Genomic DNA, 14,009 nt, shown 5'->3' with positions numbered 1-14,009 from the left:
TGATAAAGCGATCGAAAATCTAGTTGACATTTGTGTTTTCAATGAATATGAGTAGCATGACATTGATTGTTTGGACATTTGTTTTAATGGTGTTATATTTATAAATTAAAATGCAAGAGTCTTGAGAAAGGTGAGAATGTTTTTGATAGTTGAGTTAATGGTTAAATAGTTCGTCTATTTGTGCATAGCATGAGTGTCAGTTCTTGATATCTCGTAATTTTATTCACGTCATGTTTTCTACTTTGTCTTAATTATGATGATAAATCGGCATAAAAGAGCACTTATATCTATCGGATGAATATAAAGATAAATAATAAATGAAAATTAAATATTTCTATTTGCTTCTTTTAAATCTAAATGTTTATTATTATATGTGCATTTACAGCCTGTATTTTCTGGAAAATTGATATAAGATTTGACGATTATGAAATAAAGGCAAAAACTTCTACTGGGTGACATGTATAATTTGTGGATATCGTATTTTTTTTTCTAGGTTAGTAAAGCTACATGAGAAATAATAGATTGGGCTGTTTATAAAGGAGCTAGCACATTTAACAAACAAAATCGAACAAAAACCCTCTTGTCAACTTCTAATAACGTGTTTTTAAGGTGTAATTCAAATTTAAATTTCTCGAAATAAATCGCATGAACTTACTTAAAAACTACAAATTAATTGTCCCTTACCTTCTAAAAAAATTTTCTACAATTTACTTCACTTAATTAAGATACAACAATCATTTCACAGTTTTGAAACAAAACCAATAAAACAACAATGGTTTGGGTATGTCTATTGAATGAATGGGAAACGAATTCCTCATAGACCACTGTGGTTAAGTTGTCTTCCAGTCAAAGAAAACGAAACGCAACTCCAAGAACCTGCATTGTACTGTCGTTTCTATCTCGCAATTTCCGATCAAAATTCTGTAACATTCGGAATTAAACAGTAACATCATTTTCATTAATTGAAAAAACATTTTGAGTTACAGTGGAAATTAGGAAATCCCTGGGGTCCATCCTTCTTGGACGTTTTCGTATTTACCAAAAAGTAAGTTACCATGACTACATATATATTAATGAATATTCAAGAATACTGATTAATTAGAATATAAATACAAGTTTGATTAAAATCTGTGGTGACACGGTCAAAGAAAAAATGCCAACAACAAAAAGGGACAATAACGGATAGACAATTGTCATGTCATAAGATAGGTTAAACCGCTAGCTACATTTCCGTAAAAGAATTGAATTTGGAATGTTGGAAGTCCTACATCATATCAAATTCAAATTTAAATGTTACTTGGGCTGAAGTTTTTGAACATGTTAATTGTAGTGTATACTTTCTACGCAAATGTCCATATTGCTTTTATTTTTATGTCAAAATGAAGTACTAACAATGAATAATATTCTTTATATTGCATTTTATCAATTACATAATTGGACATCAAGGCACTGCAACGATATGAAAGGTAATAAGTCCTGCTTTATCAACTGACTTATAGCAATGTATTTCTTGAGAAGTGGACATTTACCCAGAGCGTCGGCTATTTACTGATAAGGATGATGATCATGATACATCAGTTAAAGTCATTATTGTTATGTAATTTAAAAATTAACCCATATGTTTTATTTGCAGATTTTTCCATCTGCAATTAAATAAATAAAATAAAAGTTCTATGCTAAAGAAGTCTAGTTTATTCAAAACTTGAATAGGATTAACGAACCACATATGTAATACTGACAGATTAGAGAACTATATTATTGAAAGATGCCAAAAAAAGTCAATTTTGCAATTTTACTAAGAAAACTAAAAATAAATAAATATTCGAAAAATATGTCTATTTTATGTATGTACATGAATAGCCATGTCAATCTCTTCGTTTTTTAAGTCACTTTTAAGATAAACTTTTAAATTACTCCTAGGACTTTTCTAGCAGCTACACGATTAGTCTAAACACTATCCCCCATTACTAACAGTGCTGTTGGCTCTATTTCAATAGAATAAGGAATACAGGATAGACTAATAAAAGTTTCATTCCGAAAAAAGAATAATTCAAAAGGCAGTATTCAAAAACATATCTAATAATGGACTTTTAATACTGCCAGAGGGCGTTTTCTATGGTCTCCCTATATCTAAATAAGTATTTCTATACTCAGCACTCGGGATAGCCACGCTGTTATCCTAAAATGAGAAAGTAAACTGTGTGTTTGGGGAGCATATCGATTTCGAGAACTTTTTCAATAAAGTTGATATAATACAATAGGCTAATATACGTTGTAAAGTAATGCTATCGCCCATTATGTAAATTTAAAATGTTAATTATTATTATATTTGGTATATTTTTAAAAATTGTTTCCTTAATATTACACAATGAGTCCAACGGTCAATAACTATTTGATCGCAGTTATATTATAAAATAATATAATACTTTATAGAATTACTATCCTATGTTATTCTAACAACTATTTTCTGTGTCTATTAAATTAACTGGTAAATATATGCTTAATGTTCTTGAAATTTTAAGAAAATATTATCTTACATTAAAAAATAGTACTGTTTCAAAGTTTGGGGGATAATCAAAATCTCCAAAATAAAGTGAGTAATAATATACATTGCTAACCTACCACAAAAAGGGAAACAGCGGAAGATGAGACCCCAAAACATGGCATTCCCTGGCAGTTTTTCTGTTTCTTCAAGAAACAACAGGCCGTACTGGGGGGTACTCAAGAAAAACGATATTATATTTAAAACAGACAGAAAGACTTCCGAAGTGTTTCTCAACCCCAAAGCTATATGCTAGGTACACTAATTACTCAATGTCTTTGGTCCTATTGAATTGATAATAGAAATAAAAGTGAAACAGCATTTTAGCTGGCTCAAATATAACAGGTGAATTTAAAAGTCCCCGGCCTGAAGCATAGATGGCGCTACTAGAATTAAATCCATATGTTTAGTTAGCCCTAACACTCAAAAGATGCGTATATAAATTTAGCAGCTGTCGGATCATTAGCTTGTGAATTATAGCATTTTGAGTGAAGCAACTTTTGATATTGTGAAAAAATGAATAAAAAGGAATTTCGCGTGTTCATAAAATATTGATTTTTGACGGGAAAAAATACACTTAAAGCAAAAACTTGGCTTGATGCCGTGTTTCCGAGCACTGCCCTAGGAAAATCAACCATCAAGGATTGGTATGCTAAGTTTAGAATGGTTTAGTGTGGTGAAATGAGCACCGAAGACGGTGAACGCTGTGGACGCCCAAAAGAGGTTGTTACCGAAGAAAACATTAAAAAAAATCCACAAAATGATTTCGTATGACCGTAAGTTGAAATTGAATGAAATAGTAGACACTATAGAGATATCAACTGCACGTGCACATCACATCTTTGACGAATATTTGGATATGAGAAAACTCTGTGCAAAGTGAGTGCCACGCGAGCTTACTTTTAACCAAAAAAAACGACGAGTTGATGATTCGGAGCAGTGTTTGAAGATGGTCAAGCGTAATAAACCCGAGTTTTTGCACCGATATGTGACAATGGATGAAACATGGCTGCATCATTTCACTCCGAAGTCCAATCGACAGCCATCCGAGTGGACTGCATACGATTAACTTGCTCCAAAACGTGGGAATACGCAACAGTCGGCTGTCAAGGTTATGGCGTTTGCATTTTGGGATGCGCAGGGAAACATTTTCACTGACGACCTTGAAAAAGGAAGGACCATCAACAGCGACTATTACATAGCGTTATTGGACCCTCTGAAGGACGAAATCGGCGAAAAACGGTCGCATTTGAAGAAAAAGGAAATGTTGCTTTACCAAGTCGATGCACCGTGTCACAAATGGCACAACGATGGCAAAAATCCATGAATTGGGCTTCGGATTGCTTCCCTATCCACCGTATTCTCTATATCTGTCACCCAGCGACTATTTCCTGTTTTTAGATCTCAAAAGGTTGCTCGCTGGGAAGAAATTTTCGTCGAATAAAGAGGTGATCGCCGAAACTGAGGCCAATTTTGAAGCAAAGGACAAATCGTACCATAAAATTGGTATCGAAAAGTTGTAGGGTCACTATAATCACTCAAAAAAAAACTTATTTTGCCAAAAAATGTGTTGTACTATGGTAGGCCGGGGACTTTTCAATTGACCTGTTAACAGAGTAAATCTCCTATGTTCTCCCGACCTTTATTCGACAGAAGCATATGTTTCGTTCACTTTTTGAAGCTTTGAAGCACGGTTAAGGATAGCTTCCTAGCTAGGTCCCAGCTCAGTTAAGTCATACCATTTTTTTTAAATTCAGTATAAAGGAATTTATCTTTACATTGTATGATGTGTTATAGTGAGACTTACTTAAAATGGTGTCTTTGGCTATGAGGTTAGCTATTTCGTTTCCCCTAATTGCTTTATATTTCTAACCCCAAGAGAAATTTTCTTGCCTAGACTGGTAAGTTCTTGAAGCATTTTATACTCGTTTATCGTTAATGAATGATCACATGACTGTGATTAAACTGCAACCAATTCAACACGCTAGAATCGGTACAGATCAATCATTCACCATGTCCCACTTTCAAGAATCATTTAAATTATCTTCAAACGGCAAACAGCACAGCAGTGAAAATTCTTTCATCTATCTGTGTAAATTATTTAGGTAGTAGTATAAGCTGAGGCCATTATCTGAGGGTTAGTTAGTTTATATTGTGGTGATAGATGAGGTGAGAATATTTTCCAGAAAAATATTTTTTGATATGATGAGGGAATGGGTGAGTGATTTCGGGGATGCCAAGCGTTAAGTTGCTAGATGGGGAAGATATTTTTGCATGTCGCCCTTGCATAGAGGTCATACCAATTTTCTCTGTATCGTTTAAACATTTTGCTATATGTATTGCTAAAGCGAGTACTATAGATATAATTAAGTTCATCGATATACCATTGTCTTGATAATTTACGTATAAAGTTACAAAAAAATAATTATACAAAAATGTTCGAAAACTAATTTCAGACGAACTTTTCAAGTTATTATAGGCAAAATAAATAAGAGTTAATAACAATCACAAATATAAGGTTTCCTAATGTCATCACTAGATTGAGAGTAAATAATAACCCCTTAGAAATTACAAAAATTCGATTTTGATTGATGCAAAAAATTAATGACATATTGTTTTGTTTTATTCCTCTAAACATTAACGTTTGTTTTACAATAATAAAGGAATTCCCCTTCGATTTTATGAGCAAATGGTCAAAAGCCAACAGCTGGCCCCTCTCAATTAGAACACAGAAACACATATCGATATATTTTGCTTTGGAGTAGTTCCCGCTTAGGTTTGTTTATAAACTATCGACCCAAGCCCGATTATTTCTTTGATATTGTTTGTTGTTTCAGTTTATTATTATTAATATTACCTGTACGTTACTTGAATAAATCTACTGGTAGGGAAAGTACATTTCATCAGTGACAAGATCATTTTATGGGCACAATATGGGTAATAAAACACGTCAGGTCTTTTTTATGGTCCATAATTTACGCCCTTTTTGTTTGTGTTACTTTAATATGTTTTTTTTGTGTTGGTAATTACGATGTGTAGGTCCTGATAAATTGTCATATTTACACAGATTGTTGTATTATATTATTGTTAGATATTTCATAATCATAGAGGTATTCTACTTTATACAATATATATATATTTTTTTACTATTTTGAAATTCGTATTATGTTTCTAATTTTAATATATTCGGACGTTTTTACCACAATATACAAAGTATGCTTGTATTAGTAGTTATAGTGTAGTTGTTACCATCAACCTATTATATCTGTATATTATATAAGTATCTATATAAATATTTTGTTCATTCAATAAAATTACTAAATGCACACCAGAAAAATAAACAACGTAATATTGCAACATATTATTTTGGAATGTAATAATTGATTTCGACAACAATTTCATTCCTCATTCATTTGTTTATTTATTATTTTATATAAAATGGTAAACACATGGTTTAAGTACATAAATTATAAATTGCAAATTGTACTGTATGATTTAGTTTTGTGTTTTAGTTGAAAAATAATACAGTTAATAACGCATTTAAGATAATTTATATGAAATTATTTTCAAACTATATAGGGTTTTTCAATTTTTTGGCATTTGTTTTATAAGCATCATTAATTATATCTTAGTAATTATCTTAAAATAATTTATTTATGTAAATATATTCGGCCTTTATATAACTGCTTTAAAATTTTCGGTCCCATGTTAAGTTACTACATACTAAGCTACTGTTACTGGTTTGATTATCTGCAAAATGATATAATTCAATTAAATATGCGTGAGTATAGCAATTTAAAAATAATACATTATTTGTGTACAATTTCGTTAATAAAACTTCTTTAAATTAATTAATGTACAATTTTGATTTTGTCTATTCTATCAGAATTTTATTCTGCTACCTAACAAAAGAACAATTTAAAAAGATTGCAAGTCTAAACAAATATGTTAATATTATTTATAAAGAGAAAAGGTGAAAACTTATTAGTGATAGTTAATTCTAGAAATTTAAAAATTGAAAAAATAATGAGAACATTATAATTATACACAATATTTTATAACTATTATTATCAAGAATTAATAACTCATTTATTTAATAATTTATATCTTTTTGTTGTATAGTCGTGAATTAATATTTTATTCTTGGTTATATGTTAATAATATTATTAACAATATGTTGACAAATGCTAGATAGTGTCAAAGAAACTTTAGTTTTATAGACTTAAATTTATGACTTAACGATAGTTTTCTGAACATTTAGCATATGTTTTTTTTTTAATTATGATTATTTGTAATTATTAAATTGTTTTCTATCGTCTCGTCCATCTAATCTCTTTTCCAGACTAATTTCTATCTCTAAATATTAAAAGCTCATACATTTTTATTCGAATATAAAATATAAAAGATACTACAATAAAATTTACAGTAAAAAATATTCGGTTTAGATCAATATTATTCCAATCTCAATCCCTTGTACAATTACTCAAAGAAATTAGCATTTAAAAGACGGAAAACTTGCCGAACACCGAGAAAAAAGGAAAACGCGCTCCGATATCCTGCCGCTAGTTGTCAGCAAAAACAAGTCTCCTCTGTGACAAATTTATTTAGTTGGTTTATGCCTTGGAAAATAGATTTCCTCCCAAATACCAGATCGGAATTTAGATGAATCCGGAATGAGAACTAGCGTGTTTTCCTTGAAAAGTCCCGTTTGGATGCTCTATTTAAAATTACAAACTATTGGAGTTTGGATATCTTTTTGGTTTATTTGTTCCGACTACACTAATAATACTTTGTAAGATTTCATATTAAGTTGGTAAGAAAACAGTTTTTATTTTACGGTGTGTAATTGTAGTTATTATTTATATAACATAATCTTGAAGTGTTTTTGTCCATTTTTACAATATTTTCTACTTCCTACCGATTTTAAGAGAGACGGGTATAAATGGTTAGTGATACTTCTCACTGTCAAAGGATACCAACTGTGTTTCCTTGAGCACGTAACTATTTAAATGTTTTTGAAGGCTCGTGTGTAAAGTGTAAAAACTGTTGATTTGTGTGGAGAACGTGTTGGTGATTGCGTGGTAAATCGTGTTATTTATATGAAGACTCGTTTTTTTTTATCCAAATTGACCAGCTAGAAACAATGGTTCTTTTGCTGATTTTGTTTCAGGTTTGCCATGTTTGGTGTTTTGTTTGGTTTTGCGGTTTTTGTTTATCTACCGCTAGAGATGAGTGGATGGGGTTTTAATCAGTTCATTATCATTTTGCAAAGTTCCAAGGGAGGACCTCACACTGAACATGTTCGCGAAGCTACTTATGAACGAGATGACTGATTCGAGATGAGTATTCGCGTCCTCATAAACCACGGCCGTTTTTGGATTGAAGTAGTTGGAGTAGTGCAAGTTGTCTCTCGGAAACGTACTTGTATAACATTTGTTGGTGTTGGGTTTGGGCTGACCATGGGAACTTGCGGTTTGAAGATCGAGGTATGACGCTTTTTGGAGCCAGGACAGACGGACCGTCGATTTGAGGGCGATATGTATGGAACTCTTACGGAAATCGAATATAATAGCCTAAAGTTTTGCTAGGGTTAATCTGCAATTGCCAAAACTTGTGCCATGCTATCGTCTGGGTGAAATGGGCTTGAAGTTTGTTTCTAATGGCATCGGGGCTGTATCCGGTGATGAAGAACGTTGCATCGCTTGCATAAAATGCTGTCTTTGATTTTTTGGCGGGTGGGAAATCTCTCTCATTGTTTCTCCCTTGAGTACTTTATACTGAGAAAATAGGTCGGATTAATTTTTCATCTCGCAACCTCATTATTAAATATTTCTAGAGACGGAAGAATCTATTCAATGATGATTTCCATATTTCGATAAAGCTATACGGCCATAAATATCCTGAGATTTACTTTTCCTACGGGTTTCCAAGACCAATATGCTTCTCGATATAAATCTGCTTATTTACATCATCGGAGGTCGTTCGAGAGGTTGACATGTTGTTGTATTTCGTCTGGATCTTGCCGTGTGCACATTTCTTATCTCAAATGTCTTGTTCGGTCCCGGATGTAACCAGGCATATAAACTATTGTGGCTGTTTAATTAACTGTAGTTTTTAGATGTAATATAATGGTAAAGTTAATTATATTTGATAACATTTTTGTTCAATTGTTTTGTTTAGATTAGAATTTTGTTGTATGTTAAAGCCAAACTGAAATAAATCTCAGAGTTGATGCGGCAACATTGCGACGTTTTAACGTCTCAAATTTAAATGACCTACGTAAAAAATAACTTTGAAAAGTCTATATAATATAATCAAACCCTTATCTTAATGGTTAATTAGCGAGATGAATTGGGTCTGCTTTCTAATAGATAAATTTCCTCCGTGTAGTTTTGTTCGCGGTTCGACAACTATCCTCTTTTGTGTTGTGAATAAACCAGCCAACCAAATTGTTGACTAAATAGTTGTGTAATTGATTGAAACAAGATATAGTCACATTTCATTCACTGCTTCTTGTTCAATGCTAGATGAAGCCTTTTATTTGCTAGTTATTGCCTCCTAATTTTGATTCTTATACAGGCTTTTATTTGTAATCACATTCTTAAATACTGGAAAATTGCTATATTTTTTAGAGAGATATCGAAACCATATAATTTGGGCTATACGAGGGACACTATTTATATTTTGGGAATAGGTTTAACATTTTTGACGATATACGTATTCAGAACATTTTGTCGCGCGAACGCTATCTGTTTATTTTATATTTAGTTGAAAATTTCGTCTCGGCAAAAAATGGAACTGAATCGTGAACATTTTCGTGTGGTGATTTTTTACGATTTTCGACGTGCATTATCACGATAAAAGTGCACCAATCAACTTAATTTGACTCTTGGTGATGAAGCTCGTAGTTCGCTGTCCGACGACTTTCGTGGAGGTCGTCCAAAATCGGCTATTGTGTCAGAAAACATCGATACTGTGTGCGAAATGATTAAGCAAGATCGTCATGTCACTTATTGTGAGATTGAGGCATCCCTAAGTAATAGTTCTACCAGCATATATGCGATTTTACATAAACATTTAGCTGTGCGAAAGTTATGTTCGCGTTGGATCCTACACAATTTGACAATCGCTCGAAAAAGGCTCGTGTCGATTGATGCAAATAAATGCTAAAGAAATTTAATCGCGGTGCTTCAAAAGACCTTTATAAAATGGTGATAGGTGACAAATTAGGGATATATTCGTATGAGCCCGAAAGTAAGCAGCAGTGGACTGTATGGGTGTTCCAGAATGAATCCAACAAAAGATGTTCCTACACGAGGCACTTCAAAGAAAATGGTGGCCGTCTCTTCGGGAAACTGGTTTTATTGCAACAGTGCCTCTAGCGGATCGTAGAATAGTAAATTATGATTGGTACACAACCATTTGTTTGCCAGAGGTCCTTGGTGAAATAAGCAAACAAGAGAATTGTTCTTCATTAATGACAATGCGAGCTCTCACACATTGGCTTAAACAAGAGACTATTTGAGCGCTCAAAACATCGAATTGATGGGTCATCCGCCATACAGTCCTGATTTGGCACCCAATGACTTCTTTCTGTTTCCATCCGTGAAGAATAAACAGCCTTGTCAACGATTTTCATCGCCCGAAGAAGCTATTGAAGCGTTCAAAATCATGTTTCGAAGATACCTTATTCGGAATAGAATATAAATGGCAGCCATATAAATGGCATTTCAATGAATTAACAATAAACAAACCTATTAATATAATTTTGTGCTAATTATTGTATTGTTTTCATGATAAAGCACTTTTTGGATAAAATATAGATTGGCAAAGTGACAATTGGCCCTAAAAGATGCTTAAACTAAGCGCTAATAAAAGTCACAGATCCGAATAATATTTTGAATAAGTTAATTTTTGGTTATAAGCCTAATTAGGGGAACGTCTAGTTTGGATGAATATAAAGGGCGCAAGGAAAATAGGGGAAACCCACAAGAAAAAAGGAAAACGTATAATTGGAAGGAGTGCCATCGCCATTAAATTACGCTATTAAACTAAATTTCAGCCCAGTTGACTCCACCCCGTGCTTTCCTTTTATATTTCTTTGATTTTTAATTTGTATTTTAACCCTAAAAGGGGATCATTATAATTTTCTCTTGCATCACACCCGACTTGAATTTCTGCCTCTATAATTCGGTTTATATCCGCCGACTTAGAGTAGATATTTGGCAAAGTTTTAACTGACACCATATCTGGATCTAATCGTTCAGTAAAAAGCTCAAAAGTGTTACGTTATTTACGTGGATGCCTTGTGGTATGGTCCTAAGTTAGCCCCTGCCCATTCGGTAGGTTTAACTAGAGGTTAAACCGTGGTTCAAAGGCCACGTTTAACTCTTTATAAACGTAAAATCCATTAAAAATACTTGAAACTATAATAAATGATATTAATCACTGTATAACTCAATTTAAAAATAGCTGTTTTTGTCGATATAAAATATTACCGAATATTTTTTGAAATAAAACATTCTTCGCACATTTCTTGTCTCCTCTCACATTTTATGAGCCGTCAATATAAACAAAAATTTGATTTTTTTGGTCATATTGAAATTCCTCACATGAATTTGATTTTATTTAGGACATGTCCCCATATTTAGTATGTATTAGGTATGAGTTATATACGAACTACTATTATTATTGCGACTAACGTGATTTTCTGAAAATATTATGCATTATATAATATTAGACTGGTGAATAAGTTATGTATTATGACAGCTAATATTGTTCAATATTCAGTTATTGCCTTTTAAAATTAGAGATTTCTGAGGTTATTTCCATCACATTTTGCTTCCAAAGTAAAATACAATGCAGGCTCAGAACTGCATCATGCATGATAATCAATATCAATCAATAAAACGCGAAAAACATTGTGGGTATCGTGGGTTTTGAAGTCAGTAATGATGGCAAAGAAAGTGATGTAAATTACTAGGTGGCTTTCCTATTAAAATGATGAAAACTCTACTGTTTTTTAAAGTTTTATGGTTAACATTTACACTATAAAAAACTGTGCTTTTAAATTACTTAAGCCAAATAAAATTTTGTTATAAACACTATATTACACTATATAATATTACGCATCGTTGATACAATCATAATTAAATTATTCGTATGGTTATTAGTATTAGTTATTGTTTTATATAATATAAAAATTATAATGGTATTAATGTTCCTTGACAGCACTAGAGCAAGGTTTTACATAGTAACTGTAACACAAGTAATATATTAGAATAAATTTGAAAATAACTGTGAATTGTTATAAATATTTATATTACATTGCCAAAAAATAAATGGAATTCTGCTGCTAAAGCTTACCTACTAAAAATACTACCAAAAATTATACATCTATGACGTACTGCAAATTCCTGAATATCTTTGGATATTATTCATAGTTGTTTATAATATTAATACCTCCAATTTTGTTACAGCAGTATATAATATCTGAAAGAAATTGCTACACTATCTAAATTTCTGAGAACTTATATCTTAATACAATCAAATATGGCATACATAAGATAAACAAAAGACATGTTTGGAGAAGGTTTTCAAACCAATAAATTTGTATTTGATATGACTTATTGCATACGCGTTTGACATTTTTTATTAATTAGCGATATCTAAATACTACAATAATTGTATTCCGTATATCCATATAGGTTTCAGTACTTGTTTACATAATGGCAGTTTATTAACAGATCAATTGAAAAGTGCCCGGCTTAGCATAGTAAAATATATTTTTTTCGAAATTAGTTTATTTTTATTCAACATAATTTCCTTCAAAGGTGATCTTTTCGATGCCATTTTTGTAGTACGATTTTTTCTTTGCTTCAAAATAGGCCTTAGTTTCGGCTATCACCTCTTCATTCGACGAAAATTTCCTCCCAGTTAGCATTCTTTTGAGATCTGAGAACAGGAATTTTTTTTTTATTTAAAGAAATTTTTCTTCAAATGCTGCCGTTTTCGGCGATTTTGCTCTTCAAATGATCCAATAACGTTATGTAATAGTCGCTGTTGTTGGTACTTCCTTTCCCAAGGTAGCCAATAAAATTATTCTATGCACATCCCAAAATGCAGACGCCATAACCTTGCCAGTCGAATATTGCCTTTTCCCACGTTTTGGAGCGGGTTCATCATGTGCAGTCCACTCGGATGACTGTCGATTGGATTTCGGAGTGAAATGATGGAGCCATGTTTCATCCATTGTCATGTATCGACGCAAAACTAGGGTTTATTACGCTTAATCGTTTTCAAAAACTGCTCCGAATCATCAACTCGTCGTTGTTTTTGGTCAAAAGTGAGCTCGCGTGGCACAGAACTTTCTCATACCCAAATATTCGTGAATGATATGATGTACACGTTCTGTTGATATCTATGGAATGTCTGCTATTTCATTTAGTTTCAATTTACGGTCATTAAAAATCATTTATAAATGTTTTTGTCGGTAATAACCTCTTTTGGGCGTTCACTGCTTTCACCGTCTTCGGTGCTTATTTCACCACGTCTAAACTTGATGCATACTAATCCTTGATGCTTGATTTTCCGGGGGTAGTGTCCGGAAACTCGGCATTAGGCCAAGTTTTTGCTTCAACTCTATTTTTTCCCTTCAGAAAGCAATAATTTATCAACACGCGAAATATCTTTTTATCCATTTTTTTCACAATAAAAGTTGCTTCACACAAAATGCTATAATTCACAAAGTAATGATCCATCTAGTAGTGCATACTTGCTTATATTATGGCAGTTTATTATGTACTGGTAATTGAGATTTTATTTCAATTAACCGATATATTCTCCTTAATTTTAAAACTGTTGCTGGTAATAATGCAGTTATTGCCTTAGGGAAGGATCATCAAAAGACTGTCAAAAAATCTCATTGGCGCATCAGGCTAAACTAAAGTGAGTCTGTACACCTAAATTTTACTAATAAAGACAAGCAGTGTTTACCTATTAGCATAAACGATATCCAGATCCCGTTTGCTGACTCAGCTAAGTAACTGGAAATGATCTTAGATGGATTCTACTGGAAAGTTCATGTTAAAAATTAACGATAATAGTGATCATAAGTTGATCTTTGATAATTGTAACGACTACAGCAGCAGTAGGTCCAAAAAGACAATATTAAAATATACTATTCAAACAAAAATTAATTCCCGGTCTGGTCATAAATATTAATTGATCATAAAATATGTTATTTTAAAATTTTAAAGAAAATATCGCTAAAATAACAACGCGCATCTTTTTGTCAGGGCCCATGAAACCTTTATCTACTTAATAAGCGCATAAAAAAATACGCAACCTACTTTTATGGGCCCGAATATCGGGCCTATGACTTTAAAAATCCTGTTTGTTTTGAAAACATAGCGAAATTGATTCATAGTCCGTAAATAATCATTGTTTTCTCTCCCCCTTTCTCGGT

General features: G+C 32.3%; 1 protein-coding gene across 1 annotated transcript in view; it reads left to right on the top strand.

The window, feature by feature from the left end:
- Window positions 1-14,009, top strand: part of LOC143202029 (calcitonin receptor) — a 305,666-nt gene that overhangs the window by 34,020 nt on the left and 257,637 nt on the right. The gene's annotated exons all lie outside the window — the stretch shown is intronic.

Source organism: Rhynchophorus ferrugineus, unplaced genomic scaffold (assembly GCF_030347505.1).
Source record: "Rhynchophorus ferrugineus isolate W39M unplaced genomic scaffold, kcgeb_rfMv2 rfM9, whole genome shotgun sequence".
Lineage (NCBI taxonomy): Eukaryota > Metazoa > Arthropoda > Insecta > Coleoptera > Curculionidae > Rhynchophorus > Rhynchophorus ferrugineus.
The sequence above is the reverse complement of the archived record's forward strand: the minus strand, read 5'-3'. Positions and strand labels throughout refer to the sequence as shown.